The 23,154-nt window shown below is 47.5% G+C and overlaps 1 long non-coding RNA gene across 1 annotated transcript in view; it reads right to left on the reverse strand.

Annotated features, from left to right (window-relative positions):
• Positions 1-14,298: 14,298 nt before the first annotated feature.
• Positions 14,299-23,154, reverse strand: part of LOC142470213 (uncharacterized) — a 13,162-nt gene continuing 4,306 nt past the window's right edge. The window contains exons 2-3 of the long non-coding RNA XR_012789230.1: positions 18,361-18,518; positions 14,299-14,541 (exon numbers count right to left, since the gene is read on the reverse strand). This is a non-coding gene — a long non-coding RNA (uncharacterized LOC142470213). The remainder of the gene's footprint in view (positions 14,542-18,360; positions 18,519-23,154) is intronic.

Here is a 23,154-nt window from a genome sequence, read left to right on the forward strand (position 1 = left end):
CGTCCCCCGCCGTATCTTCCTGTCCGTCCCCCGCCGTATCCTCCTGTCCGTCCCCCGCCGTATCCTCCTGTCCGTCCCCCGCCGTATCCTCCTGTCCGTCCCCCGCCGTATCCTCCTGTCCGTCCCGCCGTATCCTCCTTTCCGTCCCCCGCCGTATCCCCCTGTCCGTCCCCCGCCGTATCCTCCTGTCCGCCCCGCCGTATCCTCCTGTCCGTCCCCCGCCGTATCCTCCTGTCCGCCCCGCCGTATCCTCCTGTCCGTCCCGCCGTATCCTCCTGTCCGTCCCCCGCCGTATCCCCCTGTCCGTCCCCCGCCGTATCCTCCTGTCCGTCCCCCGCCGTATCCTCCTGTCCGTCCCGCCGTATCCTCCTGTCCGCCCCGCCGTATCCTCCTGTCCGCCCCGCCGTATCCTCCTGTCCGTCCCCCGCCGTATCCCCCTGTCCGTCCCCCGCCGTATCCTCCTGTCCGTCCCCCGCCGTATCCTCCTGTCCGTCCCGCCGTATCCTCCTGTCCGCCCCGCCGTATCCTCCTGTCCGTCCCCCGCCGTATCCCCCTGTCCGTCCCCCGCCGTATCCTCCTGTCCGTCCCCCGCCGTATCCCCCTGTCCGTCCCCCGCCGTATCCTCCTGTCCGCCCCGCCGTATCCTCCTGTCCGTCCCCCGCCGTATCCTCCTGTCCGCCCCGCCGTATCCTCCTGTCCGTCCCCCGCCGTATCCTCCTGTCCGGCCCGCCGTATCTTCCTGTCCGTCCCCCGCCGTATCCTCCTGATCGCCCCCCGCCGTATCCTCCTGTCCGCCCCGCCGTATCCTCCTGTCCGTCCCCCGCCGTATCCTCCTGTCCGTCCCCCGCCGTATCCTCCTGTCCGTCCCCCGCCGTATCCTCCTGTCCGTCCCCCGCCGTATCCTCCTGTCCGCCCCCCGCCGTATCCTCCTGTCCGTCCCCCGCCGTATCCTCCTGTCCGTCCCGCTGTATCCTCCTGTCCGCCCCCCGCCGTATCCTCCTGTCCGTCCCCCACCGTATCCTCCTGTCCGTCCCCCGCCGTATCCTCCTGTCCGTCCCCCGCCGTATCCTCCTGTCCGTCCCCCGCCGTATCCTCCTGTCCGTCCCCCGCCGTGTCCTTCTGTCCGCCCCGCCGTATCCTCCTGTCCGCCCCGCCGTTTCCTCCTGTCCGCCCCGCCGTATCCTCCTGTCCGTCCCCCGCCGTATCCTCCTGTCCGCCCCGCCGTATCTTCCTGTCCGCCCCGCCGTATCCTCCTGTCCGCCCCGCCGTATCCTCCTGTCCGTCCCCCGCCGTATCCTCCTGTCCGTCCCCCGCCGTATCCTCCTGTCCGTCCCCCGCCGTATCCTCCTGTCCGTCCCCCGCCGTATCCTCCTGTCCGTCCCCCGCCGTATCCTCCTGTCCGTCCCCCGCCGTATCCTCCTGTCCGCCCCGCCGTATCTTCCTGTCCGCCCCGCCGTATCCTCCTGTCCGTCCCCCGCCGTATCCTCCTGTCCGTCCCCCGCCGTATCCTCCTGTCCGTCCCCCGCCGTATCCTCCTGTCCGTCCCCCGCCGTATCCTCCTGTCCGTCCCCCGCCGTATCCTCCTTTCCGCCCCCCGCCGTATCCTCCTGTCCGCCCCGCCGTATCTTCCTGTCCGTCCCGCTGTATCCTCCTGTCCGCCCCCCGCCGTATCCTCCTGTCCGTCCCCCACCGTATCCTCCTGTCCGTCCCCCGCCGTATCCTCCTGTCCGTCCCCCGCCGTATCCTCCTGTCCGTCCCCCGCCGTATCCTCCTGTCCGTCCCCCACCGTATCCTCCTGTCCGTCCCCCACCGTATCCTCCTGTCCGTCCCCCGCCGTATCCTCCTGTCCGTCCCCCGCCGTATCCTCCTGTCCGTCCCGCTGTATCCTCCTGTCCGCCCCCCGCCGTATCCTCCTGTCCGTCCCCCACCGTATCCTCCTGTCCGTCCCCCGCCGTGTCCTCCTGTCCGTCCCCCGCCGTATCCTCCTGTCCGTCCCCCGCCGTATCCTCCTGTCCGTCCCCCGCCGTATCCTCCTGTCCGCCCCGCCGTATCCTCCTGTCCGCCCCCCGCCGTATCCTCCTGTCCGTCCCCCGCCGTGTCCTCCTGTCCGTCCCCCGCCGTATCCTCCTGTCCGTCCCCCGCCGTATCCTCCTGTCCGTCCCCCGCCGTATCCTCCTGTCCGCCCCGCCGTATCTTCCTGTCCGCCCCGCCGTATCCTCCTGTCCGTCCCGCCGTATCCTCCTGTCCGCCCCGCCGTATCCTCCTGTCCGTCCCCCGCCGTATCCTCCTGTCCGTCCCCCGCCGTATCCTCCTGTCCGTCCCCGCCGTATCCTCCTGTCCGTCCCCCGCCGTATCCTCCTGTCCGCCCCGCCGTATCCTCCTGTCCGTCCCCCGCCGTATCCTCCTGTCCGTCCCCCGCCGTATCCTCCTGTCCGCCCCGCCGTATCCTCCTGTCCGCCCCCCGCCGTATCCTCCTGTCCGTCCCCCGCCGTATCCTCCTGTCCGTCCCCCGCCGTATCCTCCTGTCCGTCCCCCGCCGTATCTTCCTGTCCGTCCCCCGCCGTATCCTCCTGTCCGTCCCCCGCCGTATCCTCCTGTCCGTCCCCCACCGTATCCTCCTGTCCGCCCCGCCGTATCCTCCTGTCCGTCCCGCCGTATCCTCCTGTCCGTCCCCCGCCGTATCCTCCTGTCCGTCCCCCGCCGTATCCTCCTGTCCGTCCCGCCGTATCCTCCTGTCCGTCCCCCGCCGTGTCCTTCTGTCCGCCCCCCGCCGTATCCTCCTGTCCGCCCCGCCGTATCCTCCTGTCCGTCCCCCGCCGTATCCTCCTGTCCGTCCCCCGCCGTATCCTCCTGTCCGTCCCCCGCCGTATCCTCCTGTCCGTCCCGCCGTATCCTCCTGTCCGTCCCCCGCCGTATCCTCCTGTCCGCCCCGCCGTGTCCTCCTGTCCGCCCCGCCGTGTCCTCCTGTCCGTCCCCCGCCGTATCCTCCTGTCCGTCCCCCGCCGTGTCCTCCTGTCCGTCCCCCGCCGTATCCTCCTGTCCGTCCCGCCGTATCCTCCTGTCCGCCCCGCCGTATCCTCCTGTCCGCCCCCCGCCGTATCCTCCTGTCCGCCCCGCCGTATCCTCCTGTCCGTCCCCCGCCGTATCCTCCTGTCCGCCCCGCCGTATCCTCCTGTCCGTCCCCCGCCGTGTCCTCCTGTCCGTCCCCCGCCGTATCCTCCTGTCCGCCCCGCCGTATCCTCCTGTCCGCCCCGCCGTATCTTCCTGTCCGTCCCCCGCCGTATCCTCCTGTCCGCCCCGCCGTATCTTCCTGTCCGCCCCCCGCCGTATCTTCCTGTCCGCCCCCCGCCGTATCTTCCTGTCCGCCCCCCGCCGTATCCTCCTGTCCGTCTCCCGCCGTATCCTCCTGTCCGTCCCCCGCCGTATCCTCCTGTCCGCCCCGCCGTGTCCTCCTGTCCGTCCCCCGCCGTATCCTCCTGTCCGCCCCGCCGTATCCTCCTGTCCGTCCCCCACCGTAACCTCCTGTCCGACCGTATCCTCCTGTCCGTCCCCCGCCGTATCCTCCTGTCCGTCCCCCGCCGTGTCCTTCTGTCCGCCCCCCGCCGTATCCTCCTGTCCGCCCCGCCGTGTCCTTCTGTCCGCCCCGCCGTATCCTCCTGTCCGGCCTGCCGTATCCTCTTGTCCGGCCCGCCGTGTCCTCCTGTGCGGCCCGCCGTATTCTCCTGTCCGTCCCGCCGTGTCCTCCTGTCCGGCCGTATTCTCCTGTCCGGCCGTATTCTCCTGTCCGGCCATGTCCTCCTTTGTGGCCCGCAGTATCCTCCTGTCCGGCCGTGTCCTTTTGTCCGGCCGTGTTCTTCTGTCCGGCCCGCCGTATCCTCCTGTCCGGCCGTGTCCTTTTGTCCGGCCGTGTTCTTCTGTCTGGGCCACCGTATCCTCCTGTCCTGCACGCCGTATCCTTCGGTCCAGCCCGCCTTGTCCTTCTGTCCGGCCATGTCCTCCTGTCCGGCCCGCCGTATCCTCCTGTCCCGCCATGTCCTCCTGTCCGGCCCGCCGTATCCTTCTGACTGGACCGTAGACCAGGAGAGCGCCCCTGGCTGACCCCCCTTTCTTGCACCCCCCCTCCTTACCTTGGCTCTGGCATCATGTTGCCGCATTGCCATGGCAACACGCCACCAGAAGCCGTCTGAGCCAAGGTAAGTGAGCGTTACAGAGGCCTTCGCCACTCCCCCAGCATTTAAATTAAATGCCTTCGGGAAGAGCGCGCGGGCTCTGTAACTGCCGCGCCCCCCGCAGAGAGTTTGCGCACCCCTTGCTATAGACCGTTATCAACGGTTCTGTAATAAGAGGAGAGAACGGGCTTTGGGGAGGGGCCTGCATATGGTGTGAGGGAGGGACCTGTATAGGCTGTGGGGGAGGGGACTGTGTATGTTAGGGGGAGGTACATGTGTATAGTGTGTGGGGGAGGGGCCTGTGTATGTGTGGGGGAGGGCCCTGTGTATGTGTGGGGGAGGGGCCTGTGTATGTGAGGGGGAGGGGCCTGCACAAGGTATGTGGGAGGGGCCTGCACAAGGTATGTGGGAGGGGCCTGTGCATGGTGTGGGGGAGGGAGCCTGGGATGGTGTGGGGGAGGGGCCTGTGCATGGTGTGGGGGAGGGAGCCTGGGCTGGTGTGGGGGAGGGGCATGTGCTGGCATTGACTGAGCCACTGATTGAGCAACCTGTGCTGAAGCTGGGATACCCCAAACAACAGACCTTTTGGAGAGGGGTCTCGAGGACTAGAATTGTGCACCCGTGCCCTAAGGCAGGGGTGCGCAAACGTTTCCCCCTGCGCCCTCCAGCCTGCTCTCCCCCTCTGCTCATTCCCCCTCCCCCCCCTCCTTACCTTGTCTCCGGCGTCATGGGACATCACGTTGCCATGGACGCTTCGCCCAAAGCCGCCTGAGACAAGGTAAGGGAACTTAGAGAGGCCTCGCATGGTCCCCCAGCATTTCATTTAAATGCTTTGGGGATGAGCGCGGCGCCTCTGTAAGCGCCGTGCCCCCCCCCCCCCCCCAGAAAACCTCACACCCCCAGGTTACACACACTGCCCTAAGGCACCAAAGCTATGTATATCTAAGTTAATATAAATGTTTTTGCCTTTTACATTTCCTCATCCTGAAAAATCCTTCAGCAGTTTTCTATTTTTGAGAAATATGGAAGTTAAATATTTACAGAACCTCTATTACTGCGTGTTTTTAATTTATTGCAAGTCCCTTATAGGTTATTAAACAATCGTGTGGTATCACAATGATTTATCAATCAAAGCGGAATTTAAAAAAAAATGTTCTTTACTATTGAGATGTGCAAACATTTAGCAACCGAGAGAGTGTTTGGTTTGACCAATAAAGTTATATCCAATAGAGAGAGGCGCCTCTTTGTAGAACTGCTTGACTGGTGATTATGTGTCGGAAAATATATTATGCACCCCACTACAATCCCATCCCTAAAATGTCAAGAGTTAATCTCTCCACCTTCCTCTCTCCCATCTCTCTACTATACAGTATAGTGATATAACTTACATACCTGATGCAAGACCCTGTGTGGTTCCCAAGCCTCTCTAACTAATCTATTGGTCCAATAAAAGGTATCGTACAGCCTGCTCCCTTCTTCCTCTTACTACTAAATGGGATTTCAGTTAAGATCAGTGTTAGAAAACCATCAACTTCAGTCAATTGTAGCAATAAACTCCTTCTGCCTTTGTATTATTTTAGAAGTATGTCCTTGTTAAAAGCAACTATGTTGATTGCATTGTGTTCCTGAATACTATTAACACCTGATTGCAGTTCTTAAGTTCAACCTAATTTCCCTTTCTGTATATTTTGACACCTCCTTGAAGCCTACTTGACTTGTCTGACACATTGGGCTGATATTGAGAACACCTGTCTCTGGCTGGTTATGCCTTATCTTGGCGGAACTCGTAGATCTGATACGGTTTGACATGTGAATTTAACCTTTGGCCACAGTGAAACGAGGGAGTCTAAATAAAAGCCGAATGGATTCCGAAATGAATATCTACGAACACCTGTCAAAAATATGCAAATGTGTTATCACTGGGGTTTTCACAGATATAGGTGAAGGCCTTATGCAAGAACAATAAATGAAAATAATTTCAAATGCCACAGCAGAAATCCAAGCATTATCCTACATGTTTTTTTTTAAAATAAATCCGTTCTGTAGAATGAGATAATTACTACTACATTTTTTTAATACAACTCTTAATGCCATTTTTAATGGGTTTTATTGTACTGTGCATCCTTTGATTTCTAAAGCAGGTTTTAGCCCAGCTCCCCAGCAGTGCAAGATCTGTGTAACACATTCCTGTTTGTGATAATCTGTTGCCAATATTCCCAGCAGTTTGAGCTGCAAACTGTAACAATAGATAATGTTACCTTAGTGATATAAGAATACATTGTAGCTGCTGAGTTACACTGACTGAAGGATTGAAACTGAAAGGCAGTGAACCCCTGCAAGCCGGATCTATGCTGATTGATCCAACTGCCGCTTGGACTGCCTTTTTAATAATACCACCTTTTAAACGAGCATTATGCTCTCTGTTTTTCTAGATTTGTACATGTATTTTGCTAAAGCAAAAGCATAGAAATATCCGCTTGTGATTTTTAATGTTTCAGCTCATTTTAAATATCCCTCCACAGCCGGTTTGGTTTTTAACAGCCTTTGATGAAAGGAGAAGTCCAGCTTTTTGCAAATAAACTTCAGTTGATCTGTTCCATCTGCGTCTCCTTACCGCCTCACACATCTCTTTGGGAAATGCCGCAGCAATTTGTTGCATCTTGGAAAAAAACCGAACTCAAATTTTTTTTCTGCGAGCAGTTAAAGTGGCAATCCATGCCGGGGATTTAATATTTCTTTTTCATACACAGGAGGATTGAAGCAGGGGGATCTCCGAAGCAGAACCCCTTTAATTTCAGCTCTGGGGACCCCCTGATTCCGGAGATACAGACCTCCATAGTAGGTGCAGCTAGCAGGGATGACGCAATGGCCGCTTTTCAAAGCTCTCGCGCACTGTGAGCCAATAGGAAGCTGTGATGTCATCCGGTGCAGCTTCCTATTGGCCCATGTGACGCGGGGGCTTTAAAAGCAGAGAGATACAGACACCCCATTTGGAGGTCTGTACCTCTGGAAGCAGAGGGTCAACAGAGCTGAAATTAATGCTCCAAAAAAAACAAAAAACCCTACTTCAATCCCATGTAAAAAATTAAAAATAATAATAATAAAAAAAAATGTCTGCTTGGATTGCCTGTTCAACAGGACTTTAAGTGATTTAACGGAGCTTTGTCGATCTGGGCCAAAGTGTAAGTACAACCGAGACAGGAACTGGACTCACACGCTAGACAGTAACACCAGAAGCTTATGCACCTAGATATCTGGAAATAAATGAACTCAGCTATTGAATAAATGACTGGGATCTTTAAAGGGATCACAGGTAATCGGGAATGTCTTGGGCCCTCCATTCCAACTGATGCCCTGTTCTTTGTGGGTACCCATTTACATTCATGGGAGCCGGCGCCGAAGCAGAATTAAAACTAACAATAATGATGCATGCAATAAAAGGGCCGCTCCTCATCAGGCATGCTGCTGCCACACTATGCCGCTACATTGTACCCCATGCTCCGCCCCATCAATGTCTTTATAACCTGTTTACAGATCAGTGAAATAGATCTGGTACTCATGGTCCGTGAGATCCAGAGCCATCAACACACACCAGCTCACCTCCCAGCCACATGACTGGCCTTCCTCTGTGACAGGGTTACCATACAATCTTACAACAATGGAAGGGATTGTATTACCACTCAGAGGAAACACAGCTGGCACCAGTAACCCACTACAAAGGCTGCATTATTACAGGTGTAATCTATATTGCACAGTAATATTCTCACTGACACTCAGACACCACCACGCCACTGGTTGTTTTTCTGTGTATTCCAATCATCTTTTTTCCCTCCCACGTGGCTTCTTATTGTTATTCCCAGTTATCACTCGGTAACGTAACGTTGCAGTTGCACTAACTCGGTCTACAGTTAAGTGTTTTATTTTGATAACGGCCTGTCACCGTGAAATATCCAGTGCCTTTTTGACACTGGCTAAAAATTGATTCTTAAAAATGGTCTGAATTGTTATTTGCTTTAGAAACCCACTGTAACTGCTGCCCAGTCTGTCTACAACTATGACACTCTACCTTGCACAGTGTTTTTCAACAGGGTTTTCTAGGAGCCCTTGGGTTCCCCAGATATCCCTATAGGGTTCCCTGCAATTTTCAGGTAATTTGGAAATTGTACCAAACAGAAGAATTTACAATGCATCTGATCTCAATCACGTTATTAGAGAGGGTTGGGGTTCCTTACAATGCATCTGATCACAGACGTGCTATTAGAGAGGGTCGGGGTTCCTTACAATGCATCTGATCTCAGACGCGCTATTAGAGAGGATTGGGGTTCCTTACTATGCATCTGATCTCAGACGCACTATTAGCGAGGGTCGGGTTTCCTTACAATGCATCTGATCTCAGACGCGCTATTAGAGAGGATTGGGGTTCCTTACTATGCATCTGATCTCAGACACGCTATTAGCGAGGGTCGGGTTTCCTTACAATGCATCTTATCTCAGACGCGCTATTAGAGAGGATTGGGGTTCCTTACTAATGATCTCAGACGCGCTATTAGAGAGGGTTGGGGTTCCTTACAGCGCATCTGAGATCAGATGCAACAGATTTTCCCCAGATCTTCTTTATCATCCGATTTTGTAAATTTGAGTGCATTCAAGTTTTTTTTCTATTTTTGAGGCCTCTCATATTGTGAGGCCCTAGCCGAAGGGCGAGCAACTCCAGTCCTCCAGTGCCACTAACAGGTCAGGTTTTCAGGATATCCCTGCTTTAGCACAGCACTGATTGAGCCACTTGTGCTGAAGCAGGGATCTCCGGAAAACCTGACCTAGTGGTGACCCTTGCCGACAGGAGTTGCCCGCCCCTGCCCTAAGCTGCAGCGTAGTTAGCTTTTGCATAAGTCTGGAACTTCTGAAGGGATGAATCCCTCAGGCCATCATGGATCAAAGACGGTGCAACAAATAAAAAAGCAGAACGCCTTGCTGACGCCATCTCTTCCTCCCGCGCTGCATAGAAAAAGCACAGCAGCTGGGCGGGCAAATAGGAGTTGCATGCTACACAGCAAACTATGCAAAAGTATTATTACAATGAATAAAGGTAACAGTTTCTGTTTTTGGGGGGGGGGGGGGGTGTATGACAGGAGCCTCAGTCTGCAGCCGGACTGCAAAGCATAAAACTGGAAAACGATGCAATGCAAAGACTGAGAAAATTGACGCCGTTGAGGATCTCATTCATTTTAATGCTTTTTTTTTAGCATAGATAGAATTACCACTGCAGGCTATTTCTGAAAACAGAAGAAACCACTTGATTTACCCAACTTAGGGATAAAATGAGAGCATTTTCTGGGGAAACACATTTTTGCTTACCAGTGACTGAAAAGAAAAAGGCCATTCAATATATCCCGGTCTAGGTTTTTTTTTTCAGATTTAAGCATACACATCAGAAAACAGTACTCTGACTCTTTTCAATTTGTTTCAATAATAAGATCATATTTGCAGGCGATACAAGAAGGAAACTGGGGTGTGGTTTGGAAGGGAGTATGAGAACCCTCGTCTCAGCCATATTAAGCTTGAGGCGATGAAGGGCCGTTCCATGCAAGGATTGCCGATAGGCAAAACAAAAAACAAAAAGACAGAATAACTAGGGCTTATGCTGCACTCTGTAGGGATTTAAGCCCAAATAATATAGGCCAATTCAAAACATATGATGAGGATTGGATTACCAAAATGTTACAATTTATTAAAGCATACAAAATAATAAATGCTACATTGATATCCCCCACTGTCACAACATTTTAAAATCTAAAAGTAAGGGGAAAACCACCAGAAAAGAGAAATAGTCCATAGATATAAAAACATTCATGGAAGTGCTGTTGAAGTTTAAAGTGGGTTCTGCTTTTGGTTACGGAATACACACGTTCCAGATCCATACTTTCAGCGGGGCACAGATTATCTGTTTAGGGTATTTTGTTCCTTACATTTGTCACAACGAGCGGAATTTTAGCTTGCTTATATTAAATAGCTGTCAATTGTGAGTTGCGTTAAGGTTTAAGTTCAGGTTCAGATAGATATAGGTGTGCATGATCAGCATAGGGATGAATATGAGGTTACTCAGCAAGAATGTGTGTGTGTGTGAGTGTGAGTGTGAGTTTTGTGTGTGTAGAAAATGTCTACGGCACTCCAAGTTTAGAAAAATGTAAAGATATTTTATTACATCATAAGATATAAACATTAATAAAATAGAGCAACATCTCAAGCCAAACAGCCCCTTCTCAAGATTTTTGCATTTGTGTGTGTGTGTGTGTGTGTGTATGTGTATATATGTATATATTTAGAGTTATCCCAGCTTTCCCCCTCCGGCAGACGCGGAACCCGTAATCACGACGGCCATTTTTTTTAAAATCGCGATCCTGGTTATAACGCGGTCGTATGGGGTGGACCCCGAGGACCGCGTTATATCGGGGGTTCCGCTGTAATAATTTGTCGAGCTAAAACCGAGCCTTGAGGTAGACCAGCAGAGAGAGCTATAGAGGCAGAGGAGCAATTGTCAAAAGAGACACTGAAAGAGTGGTGGGAGAGGTAGAAGATGAACCTTGAGTGGGCAGTGCCACGTATGCCAATAGAGTGGAGAAAGGGAGAAAGTGCAGGAGGGTGGTTAACAGTACTGGAAGCAGAAGAAAAGTCAACATAGAGTAGTTTCCTTGAGATTTGGTAATATGGGGGTCATATGCTACTTTGGTCAGTGCTGTTTCGGAAGAGTATGCAGTGCGGGAGCCGAATTAGAGAAAGTCAGGTGGGTTATGCAGGTTGAGAAAATGAAATATGCGTAAAGAAACAAGGCGTTCCAGAAGTTTAAAGGCAAAAAGCGAGAGACACGGGACGATAGTTAGAAGGAGAAGTAGGGTCAACGGTGTTATTACTGCAATGCATCAGACTCATATACCGTTTCCATGGCCTCACAGACTTATGTCAGAATTATTTGATGAGATATTGGGTTTCCTCTGAGATTGCTGGGGAATGACAGAGGCTCAGGAAGGAAGATGATGAAAACAGGGTTTAATCAGAACATAGACAAGCAATCCAAGGTCATTCACACGCAGGCAGACAGCAGAATAACTTCAGGGGTTAAAGCAAGTGCAAACGTGAGAGCCATCCAAGGTCATACACAGGTAATCAAAATAGCAGATAAGGTACTTGAGGGGTTAAGCCAGGCAAAGTCCAGAGCAGATCCGAGGTCATACATAATATACTTAGCTGGCCAGGAGACCAGTTTATGAGTGGGGGCAAAACAGGAACCAAGTTACCACTGAGGCACTTCCTGGACTCTGAATAGAGCTAACCAGGAAGTGGGAGAGTCCTGCGTTGCAATGCCTCTGGGAGTTGTAGTCTTAAACCTGTGTCTCAAGCCTAGTGGACATTAGAAGCGAAGCACCGATGAACCGGTCTAACATTTCCATCCAGACCTTACTCATTTGGACCTGTGAAACATGAAAACTAGACATATGGAGAAACATCACACAGTGCTAGAAAAAAAAAAAAAAAAAAAAAGAACGTGATATCTGTTTTACAAAGTCACTAAAACAAAACGTGCGGGAAAAGGTTTCAGTGGAAGAGTGGTTGTTAAATAACATAAATCAAAACCATGTGCATTGTTAATCTGAGGCGAGTCATCGCTGAATAAACTGTGGGCACCTGCAATTAGCAGGGCAGCTCTGGGAGGGAATGCAGCGCTCTTCAAGCATAGCTCATGTCGGGACCACTGCAGGACAGGAAGGCCTACGCAGGTTAGAATGCTTAACCATCCTTCAGCATCAGGCAAACACAAAAGAACTTACAAGGAAAGGCCTAAAGGAAACGCAACGCCTGCCTTCGCCACCCAGAAATACATATCTGCTGCACGAAAACAAACACGGAGGAGGACTGACCAAGCCGTTTACATTACGAATGGTAATAACGCAAGTTGTTTACTTGCTAAAAAATATATAACTGGAGGGGCTAAAACATTTTCAGCATGTGCAATACCTCATTATTTAATTAGATAATGTCCCTGGAAGTCCTGCGAGGGAGAAACAGTAGTTTTAATGGAAAGAATAAAAGCAGGATGAATTAGGCCAGTGTGTGTTTTATGTTCCCTACACAAATTTCTGTACAACTCTGTAGTTCACCGCTGACTAAAAGAGACAAAGTCATTTATAAACTCTAATCAAAGCTGTGTTTTCAACACCTATCATCCAAATCGAAAAAGTTTACATTTCTGAAAACATAATGAATTATACATAGCACTAGGAGGACCCTGCCAAGTCAAAAGAAGCTTCATATATGCTACCAAGAGATGCTGCCCCAGGAAAATATAAATTAGCACAAAGGTTTCACATTCCTTAAGTGACAAAAGTTGCAGCTTACCGCAGAAAAGAGAACAAATGGAATTTCATCACAAAACAGAGCAATGCACCTTACAGTATACACATTTTCCAACTGAGTGAGTAATCACAAACAAGGGACATTGATAATGCTGACACATGTTGTAAAGAATCGGTGGTAACGTTAGTGATGAAATCCTTTACCCTGGGTACCGTCAACATCTTTAAATACATATAACCTGTTAACAAACTCCTTGGATGGAGGAATTTATTTGCAGAGTATCATGCAAGTGCCAAAATATTGACTTTAGACCCTTTGTGCTGTAATAGGAATTGCCCGACCATGGCCTAGAATCAGTGATTGCCAACCTTTTCTGTTTGGAGGAACCCTTGAAGTATTTTGAAAAATCTCCTCGCATGTATTTGTCCCCTGCGTCTCACTCTTACAACCTCTTTTCCTCACTCCCTCCCCCCTCTCTCCTTTCACTCGCCCCTACCTTCCGTCAATTACTAAACTCTCAATCAATCCCGCCCACAAAATACATACCAAAAAACCCCACCTCCCTAAAATACATATAACCCCACCCCGCAATACATAATAAAAATACCCCGCCAATACGTATTAAAAATGCACCTGCCAATACATATTAAACTTGTAAAGTGAGAAGGGCCAAACTGCTCCAAGGAAAACAGACTTAGGCAGCATGGGTAATATCATTATCATCATACTCATATCTCCCCCAGCACCCCTCATCATCATCCTCATCTTCCCCAGCACCCCTCATCATCAGCCTCATCTTCCCCAGCACCCCTCATCATCATCCTCATCTTCCCCAGCACCCCTCATCATCATCCTCATATTCCCACCCCCTGCATCTCACATCACTCTCCCCCACCTGTATCTAACATCACTCTCCCCTCTTGCATCTCTCATCACTCTCCCCCCTTGCATCTCATATCACCCCCCCCCCCCAAGCATCTCACATCACCCACCCTCTGTATCTCACATCACCCACCCCCTCTGCATTTCACATCACCCTCCGCCACCATGGATCTCACATCATCTCCCCCCTAACCCGCCCAAACATAACTTTAGTAAATGACTTTGAATTTACTAATTAGGATGCAAATTTCCCATTTATGACCATCAAATAGTTAAGGGTCTCATGCCTGACTGGGAGGTGGAACTGTTGAGAGGTAGAGGCCTGACTGAGAGTTAGAGGTCCCTGACTGAGAGGTAGAGGCCTGACTGAGAGGTAGAGGCCTGACTGAGAGGTAGAGACCTGACTGAGAGGTAGAGGCCTGACTGAGAGTTAGAAGTCCCTGACTGAGAGTTAGAGGTCCCTGACTGAGAGTTAGAGGTCCCTGACTGAGAGTTAGAGGTCCCTGACTGAGAGTTAGAGGTCCCTGACTGAGAGTTAGAGGTCCCTGACTGAGAGTTAGAGGCCTGACTGAGAGGCAGAGGCCTGACTGAGAGGTAGAGGCCTGACTGAGAGTTAGAGGCCTGACTGAGAGGCAGAGGCCTGACTGAGAGGCAGAGGCCTGACTGAGAGCCACTCCGGCTCGCTAGCAGGAATCACATTCGGAAGTATCTATGGAAGCAGAGGGTCCCCTGAGCTGAAATTAATGGGGTTCAGCTCCGGAGACCCCCTGCTTGTATTGCCCTTTTAACTGGGCAACAAACAGACAACTTCATAAAATTCAGTGTAACCATGTTTTTCATAAATAAGGTAAGTAAAAGTTTAATGATGCAAGGCAAGTGTTACATTTATACAAACCATTAGCAACAGATCAGCATGCTGCATTTCATGGAAGATAAACTATAACCTAAAAGAGTGAAGAAAACTCAAAAACGTTTCAGGTTTTCTACACGAGTTTCAAGACTTCAGGGATCCTGGGAGTTGAGGATGGCAGTACGGAGACGGAATCCACGGGCTGAAAGGAAACGGTACCTCCCCTCCTCCCCTTCTTCTTGGGACCCAGATTTGTTGCGCTGTTCAAACGGTTATTCATTCGGAAATGTCCTAAAAAGAAGAAGAGGTATGAAATGAGCCCCTGGAATATCTAACAACAAATATAGAATGTTTATAGTTTTTAGCAGCACCTAAAAATGAAACACATCAAGTGATAAATATGAAACTGGGGCACGGGAACACGGGGGAACCCTGTTTTCCTCCGAACTTACAATCTATAACATGGGCGGAGTTCCCAGCACTACAATAAGAATATGATGACAACAACGATTGTCAAAACAACGTGATTTATATAATTGATAAATTATGAGACAAATATGCAAGCATGTGCATCATTAGTCACGTGAGCTAGTTTACACAAAAAGTATGCAAGAACCAACTACAAAACTCAGAAGTAGCTGGTTCACAGCAAAAAATGATATATAAACATGGGAGAAAAAAGCACAAATCAGGGGAGACACTCTAAATGGGACAAGGGGAAAAGGGGGAGGGGGGAGGAAAAGGAAAAACGGGAATAAGGAAGGCAACAATTGTAACAGAAAAAGTCACTCTGATCACTGCAACAAATAATATACATAGTATTCGGATAGAATCCCATAAGCAATGTAACTATAGACTCAGGATCTCTCTAAACAGAGAAAAGAATCAAACCAACCATTAAGTCGGACTGCCAGACGCCTAGCAGTCCGATTTAGCAGTTGGGTTGATTATTTTCAAACTTTCTGTTACAATTGTTCCTGTGTATAGATACATTTAGAATATTTCTAGGACATTACTGCCTAACACAGGAAAGCTCTTTTATAGATGTTAGTAGCAGCATTTCAGTGTCTGTAGCAGTAGCTTGTGGTTTGTGTCCCAATGAGGGATACTTATTCACAGACCATTCTCTACCCTTATTTATAAATTGTGTTTTTTTGGCTCATATGGGAGCACGTATTTTTTACAGGGAAAAGGGAAGTACTTAGACTTATTCAAGGGAACGGGCCAGAAGAAGTGGCTAGGAGCCCCAAAACGTTGCCCCCCTTATTCCCCTGTTTTTCCTTTTCCTTACCCTTTCCCCCTTTTTCCTTTTAGAGTGTCTCCCCTGATTTGTGCTTTTTCCTCCCGTTTATTTATATCATTTGTTATGAGCCATCTATTTTTGAGTTTTGTAGTTGGTTCTTGCATACTTTTTGTGTAAACTAGCTCATGTGACTAATGATGTATATGCTTGAATATTTGTCTCATAATTTATCAACTATATAAGTCACGTTGTTTTGACAATCGTTGTTGTCATCATATTCTTATTGTAGTGCTGGCAGCCAACAAATAAGTTAATTGAAAAACCTAAAAAAAAGGCCTTTAAAAGAAAAACCTAATAATTTGTGGTCATAATCAGGGATTAGAGATTTACACTGTACTAATCACATATTAAATAATATCTTGTTAGTAAGTAATTACGAGTCACAAAACATGATGAAAACAGACACAATAAATTAACCTGAGCTATATCAAGGAAGATATTAAAGAATTACTCTGTGTCTCATCAACGCAAAATAAATAAAGCTCAAAATGTAAGCGATATGGAAAATGGAATTAGGAGCCGGAAATCTAATGATGTCAATTTTCACTTTTATTGCCACAGATGTTCTACTGTTAATTGATAGAACATATTTATTCATAAATAAATGTATTCATTGCGAAAATATGGGTAATCAAATTTGATGTGAACTTCTGTCTAAACATTTTTAATTCTTCAATCATACAGAAATTTTCTGTAGCATAATTAGTATTTGCTGACTGAAAATTGCATCTTAATTGACATTACTGTCTGTACTAGTGTGTATATATGTGCTTGCTTCATAACTTTTGATAGATTGATAATGCACATTCACGATACGTGTCAATTTCAACTCACAGACATCTTCCGCTATGGCTGTAATAAGCATTATTGTACATAATTACATGTTAAATTGCAAGTACACTTGCAAAACAAAATTTAAATGATTTCACATTTACAGTTTATATACAAATATTTAAGCGTGTGTGACAGATTTTTTTTCCCCGTACACTAAACAATTACAACTAATCAGTTCTTAAATTGGTATTTTATGTTTGAGTGGAAGGGTTTGCTCCCTCTAGTAATTATAGTAATGATGTCTGGTATTTATAAACCACCTTTTTCATTTCCAAAGAGCTCTAATACTTGCACTTTAGATGTATAGCTGTCTCTGTAAGTCTCCCAACATACCGCTTAGATTGCAAGCTCTTCGGAGCAGGGATTTCCTTTCCTATGGTCTGAGCGCTTATTGTACTGTAATTCCATGTCTTGTCTTTGTAAAGCGCTGAGTACACTGTGGGCGCTATATAAATACATACTTTAGAGGACTTCAGCCACTCTTCTTGTGTTCCTGTTGGTTTGTCAGCCTCCAGCCAGGAGAGGTGAGGAAGGAACAATGATTTTCTGATTAGCCACATGGCCGATTGTTGCTGGTTAGAATAGTAGACTGATCGGTCTTGGAATCTTTTTGGATTTTAGTTGTGAAATACTATTGTATGTATGTATGTATGTATGTATGTATGTGTGTATGTATGTGTGTATGTATGTATGTATGTATGTATGTATGTATGTATGTATGTATGTATGTATGTATAACGGTCGGTGACATGGGAAAATGTGGAAGAACTACTGGTTTCACAATATTGTACCAGTTTTGTTGTTCTGGTTACCCTAGAGCCCCTCAGAAAGAGCTTGAGGTTGCTGCATTTTCTGGAAACCTCCAGGGAGAGCTATAAATAAGGGTGCTGAGCTCGGGTCGGCCCAGATCTTAGTTTTCCTGTTGTACTGTGGTTATTGTTGTTGTTGTTACAGTTAACCGTGTATGGCTACCTTGACCGATGGGGTGAAACTGTACCCCTCTCCCCTTGCCATCCAGATGTGGGGGCAAGTTTAGAGTACGTTCTCATGATTTGTCCAAGCAGTGGCGAAATATATACCATGATGATTTTGCACACCTCCTACTCATGATGCCACCTAATATACAGTATCTAATAACCAACGGTATGGCCATCTAAACGCTAGACTTACGTCTAAACTGGGACCTTCCAGAGACTTATCACCATTTCTACCACCAGCTTAACCCATGTCCAGCGACCGCTAAGTGAAGTGCCCCTGATACAGGATGGTGTTGGCAACCCAGAACAGGTACATTGTTACTTATTTTACAAAGACAGTGTCCGTGTCCTTGAAGCAGCTGAGGAAACCCCGGTTACACTCAGGGAAATCACAGGTAGGGAAAATGAGGTAACGGGGGGGGGGGGGGGGGGGGAAGTTGATTTTCACGATCTCAAATAATGTAAGTGGGTGATCCTACACTTAGGCCAAGCTTGTGCATTCAAGACCAACTACTAAATCCAACCACTGTGCCCCATCTCTCTACAAATGAACATGCTGGACATGATAATGACACACATATCTCCACGCCCGTCAGCTCAGGGGATTTATGGTGCAGGGGGGAGGAGTTAGGGTGGGGTTGCATTTGCATATTGACGCGGGCCTTGCGTTACTTTTCTTGATGGTTTCCTGCGTTGTTTTCCATTCACCTTAATGGTAGCGCAAGTTGTTTGTCTTTTTAGCGCAGGATATTAACGGCAAATTGTGAAACAGCAGAAAAACACTTTATAAATCTGTCGCGTTCTAGACAGAAAAAGAAGGCTCGTTTGTTTTACTGCGTCGGCGCACACGCCACCCCGTGACACATAGAGGACATCCATGAAAACGAGAGGTAACTCTCAATGTTATTTTTCCTGGTTATTTATTTAATTTATTTATGTTAACTGCTTATGGAGAATAGACGGTGCTAACATGCCCAAGAAGCACGGGCCTCTTACCTCCTGCAGAGCTGCGCCTCCCGGCACGTGATGATGTCACTAGATGCGCATGCCCCTTGCCCGCCCTCACTTCACAGGATAACGTCATGTGACGTCGAGTTGTCAAAGCGACGCGTCATCACGTGGTACCAGGAGACGCCGCCTCCTTCATTTTGGTCCTAGGAGGAATTGTCACATTAAAACAAAAAAAATCGGCCGCTCACCAGAAATGATATTTATCAATGACAAAGATTTCAAGGAGCCCACTGTTATAATACAGAAACTCTCGAGTTTATCCATGTAATACTATCTAGTAATGTACGATGGCCAAACCACTATAATTTCCATAAGCATGATCACCAAATGATTTAGTCATAATGTAAATCAAATGAATCAATTTGCTATTTTTTGGTACACGAGTGTATTCAAGTTTAAAAATCTAATACCATCATCCATACTATGTAACCAATGCTGTTGTTTTTTTTGTTTTTTTTACATTTTCTCCCAAGACATATCTTAAGCAAGCCGTTATTATCATTTCTGATATACAAGCATTTTGAGTATAATTTATAGGTGGAGAGACTCACAGATTTGAAATACCTGGAACTGACAGTGAATTTTTACATAGCTCTAGGGGGGTGACTGCATCATTGCAGGCTTAAAGAAACTTCCTCTGCATCGACTTCCAATTTAAATCAGCTCATGTTTGGGGTGAGAAGGGGAATAGAATCGCGGCAGCAGACCGTAGTATGTATTATTGGTTAGAAATACTATGGTTTTACCCTCTAAGCGCCAAATAGTTAAAAGCGCCACAGTGCTGCCAAATATTTTTTTTCCCAGTCACATAACGGCTATTTGTAGTAATCCACCTTTTCCCCCAAAAGGGAGAAGAGCAGGCAGACCTGGCCGGATTTCCCCCCCCATGATTTAGTAGTGGTGCAATGGTGTCTGCAACCTCGCTTCTACCTAAAAGTCACAGAGCGGGTGCTACCAAGGAGATAGGTAACCACTATAAAGGTGTGTATAGAGGGGCACACTGAGAAAAAACTCCTATGGATGGTGCACACCACTAAGTGTGACGTATACAATGGAATGATGGGTAATCAGTAACATATAAACTTTATTATATCAATACACAATGTACTTTAAAATACAAGTATTGATACTCACTTGTTCATTATCGGCAAAACATAGATTCTGAATGTTAATATTTGTATTGTACGGATTACCCATCATCCCATTGTATACGTCATACTTAGCGGTGTGCAGCTACAATTTATCCTTACATTACTAAGGTAACATTATCTATTGTTACAGTTTGCAACTCAAACTGCTGGGAACATTTGCAACAAATTATCACAAGCAGGAAAGTGTTACAAAGATCTTGCACTGCTGGGGAGGTGGGCAATGGCCGACTATAGAAATCAAAAGTATGCTATAAAACTCATTAAAAATTACATTAAGAGTTGGAATGAAAACAGCCCTCTGACGCGTTTCCTGCCTCAACGGCCACCTGTGCTGAAGCAGGGATACCCTGAAAACCTGACCAGTTGAAGCCCCTCGAGGTCTGGAATTGCCCACCCCTGCGTTTGCCCCTCTGGCACTGAAGAGGTTAACAACTTATTTTTACCGAGGCGATGTGTATGTGCTCTTGGCAAAGGGAGAAGATTTTCACGCGGTGACATAACCAGCATCGCAGCAAATATTTTCAAAATAGGAGGAATGCCATTCATCTAAGATGTCAATTTTAGTTCTAACCGAGTGTGAAACTGAATATGGGCAGGACCGTTTGGGAACAGGTTGAACCAGTCTGGTGCAAGACACATGGTGCGCGCACACCGGCGGCTTTTCACTTTATGTGTATTGATTACTTTTCAATTCTACATTCGCTGCACTACATGCTCGGACACATGACGAAGAGACTTGTGAGGTTTTGTTTAGTGATAGGATTGGAGCAGGGGGTCTCCGGAGCTGAACTACTTTCCTTTCAGCACCAGGGACCCTCTGCTTCCCGATATACTTACCCCTGTAAGGGGTGCAGGTACTTCCTTCATGTTTAAATACCCCTTATCTCGTGGGCCAATAGGAAGCCGCAAGGGATGATGTCACAGCTTTCTATTGGCCCGCAAAACACGGGACATTTAAAGCCGCCATTATGTTAGCCACACAACCCTGTTGGAGCTGCTACATGGAGATACAGCTTCAGCGACCCCCTGCTTCAATCCTATAACTAAAAAAAAGGGAACACAACCTGGAGTGCTGCATTAAAAGGTTTCACAACCTGCAACATATCTCCATTTCCCCAGGATCAATGCGTATACAGGCACTTTTAAAATGTTGCAAATACCCCCCTTCCCCCCACTCAAAAATACGTCTTAAATCCAAACATTTAATAAAAGTCAGCGACAAATTAATTGACCTACACTCCCAAACAGATAAGCAATAAGAATGATACTATACTGAATGTCATGCTTATGGAAGGGAAAATGAGTTAGCCATCAAAACTGCAATGAAGTTATGGAATAATTGCACTGTATGTGGTGCCAACCTTGGGATACTGAAGCCTGTGCCAGTATTCAGTATTACTATACATTGCATCATTAGTTGGAAAACACTAGGGCGTCGGAGTTGAACACGTATTCTTCATAGCTTGGTCGGATGGCCACAGTGGTTATTGCTAGATAGAAATGTAACTTTGACTCTTGCTAGAGTGGGACGATGGGTTGGCATGGTTTAGAAGTGAAGCCCCCTCTTTGGGGACTACTAGTTATGCAAAGGGGTTAATGTCTAAAGGGGTTAACTGGGTGGGATCACTCGGGGTTCATCCCTCCCCTTTTCTACCCTGTGAACAGTGATGTCCTATGTTCTAGAAGCAGGTTCTTCAGAGTTCTGACAGGGGTCCTCACTGTGAGTCCTTTAAATAGATGTGTGTATAGTCAAGTGTATTAAGAATTGTCCTGTCACCTGTTATTATTTTGACGTTAGGAAACGTGTCCCGATCCAAGTAAACACCAGTAGTAAGGGATCACGATTTTTCTCACAATTGATAAGAATGCAGCATGCTCTTGCTAGGAGTAATCGGCCTAGTAACTTCGGGGTATGTTTGGACTGGTCCAACCGGAAGGTTCCCTACGCATTCCTGATCTAATAGGTATGTAGGACGTATGCGATACATAATAGCAGGTTGCTAATCCAGGAGCCCAACGTGTACGCCTGAAAGGGCCATTCAACAAGTGATGGGGCATTACTAATTCATGCAAGAGACTGCCAATCTGTCCCTTCCTGAGGGTAACAAGTTATGTACTTCCCCAGCATAGGAGTGAGAGATACCAGGGGAGGAAGTATCTGAGGAAGAAGTTCATAAGCGACTTGAAAAAAATTAAGTAAATAGGGCACCTGGCCCTGATAGCATACATCCAAGAGTTCTCAAGGAGTTAAGCTCAGTAATAGCCAAACCATTATATTTAATATTCAATGACTCAATTCCCACATGCTCAGTACCACAAGATTGGCGTAAAGCAGATATGGTGCCTATATTTAAAAAGGGAGCTTGGTCACAACCGGGAAATTACAGACCTGTAAGCCTGACTTCAATAGTAGGGGAACTACTTGAAGGTTTAATACGGGATAATATTCAGGAATACCTAATGGAAAACACAATTATTAGTAATAGTCAGCATGGATTTATGAAGGATAGATCTTGCCAAACTAACCTTATTTGTTTCTTTGAGGAGGTAAGTAGGAATTTAGACCAGGGTAACGCAGTTTATGTGGTCTACTTAGATTTTACAAAGGCTTTTGATACGGTTTCACACAAGAGGTTGGTGTACAAAATAAAGAAAATTGGACTCAGTAATAATATATGCACCTGGATTGAAAACTGGTTAAAGGACAGACAACAGAGGGTTGTCATAAATGGAACTTTTTCAGGTTGGGCTAAAGTCATGAGTGGAGTACCTCATTATTTATTAATGACCTTGAGGTTGGGATCGAGAGCAAAGTCTCCATCTTTGCTGATGATACTAAATTGTGTAAGGTAATAGAATCAGAGCAGGATGTAATTTCTCTTCAGAAGGACTTGGAGAGATTGGAAACGTGGGCAGGTAAATGGCAGATGAGATTTAATACAGATAAATGTAAGGTTATGCATTTGGGATGCAAGAATAAAAAGGCGACTTACAAATTAAATAAAGATAAATTGGGGAATCCTTGATGGAGAAGGATTTAGGAGTGCTTGTAGACAGCAGGCTTAGCAATAGTGCTCAAAGTCATGCAGTAGCTGCAAAGGCAAATAAGATCTTATCTTGCATCAAACGGGCAATGGATGGAAGGGAAGTAAACATAATTATGCCCCTTTACAAAGCATTAGTAAGACCACACCTTGAATATGGAGTACAATTTTGGGCACCAATCCTAAGAAAAGGCATTATGGAACTAGAGAGAGTGCAGAGAAGAGCCACCAAATTAATAAAGGTGATGGACAATCTAACTTATGAGGAGAGGCTAGCTAAATTAGATTTATTTACATTAGAAAAGAGGCGTCTAAGAGGGGATATGATAACTATATACAAATATATTCGGGGACAGTACAAGGAGCTTTCAAAAGAACTGTTCATCCCACGGGCAGTGCAAAGGACTCGGGCCATCCCTTAAGGTTGGAGGAAAGGAAATTTCACCAGCAACAAAGGAAAGGGTTCTTTACAGTAAGGGCAGTTAAAATGTGGAATTCATTACCCATGGAGACTGTGATGGCAGATACAATAGATTTGTTCAAAAAAAGTTTGGACATCTTTTAGATGGGAAAGGTATACAGGG

The sequence above is a fragment of the Ascaphus truei genome, chromosome 19 (genome assembly GCF_040206685.1).
Source record: "Ascaphus truei isolate aAscTru1 chromosome 19, aAscTru1.hap1, whole genome shotgun sequence".
In the NCBI taxonomy this organism is placed as follows: Eukaryota; Metazoa; Chordata; class Amphibia; order Anura; family Ascaphidae; genus Ascaphus; species Ascaphus truei.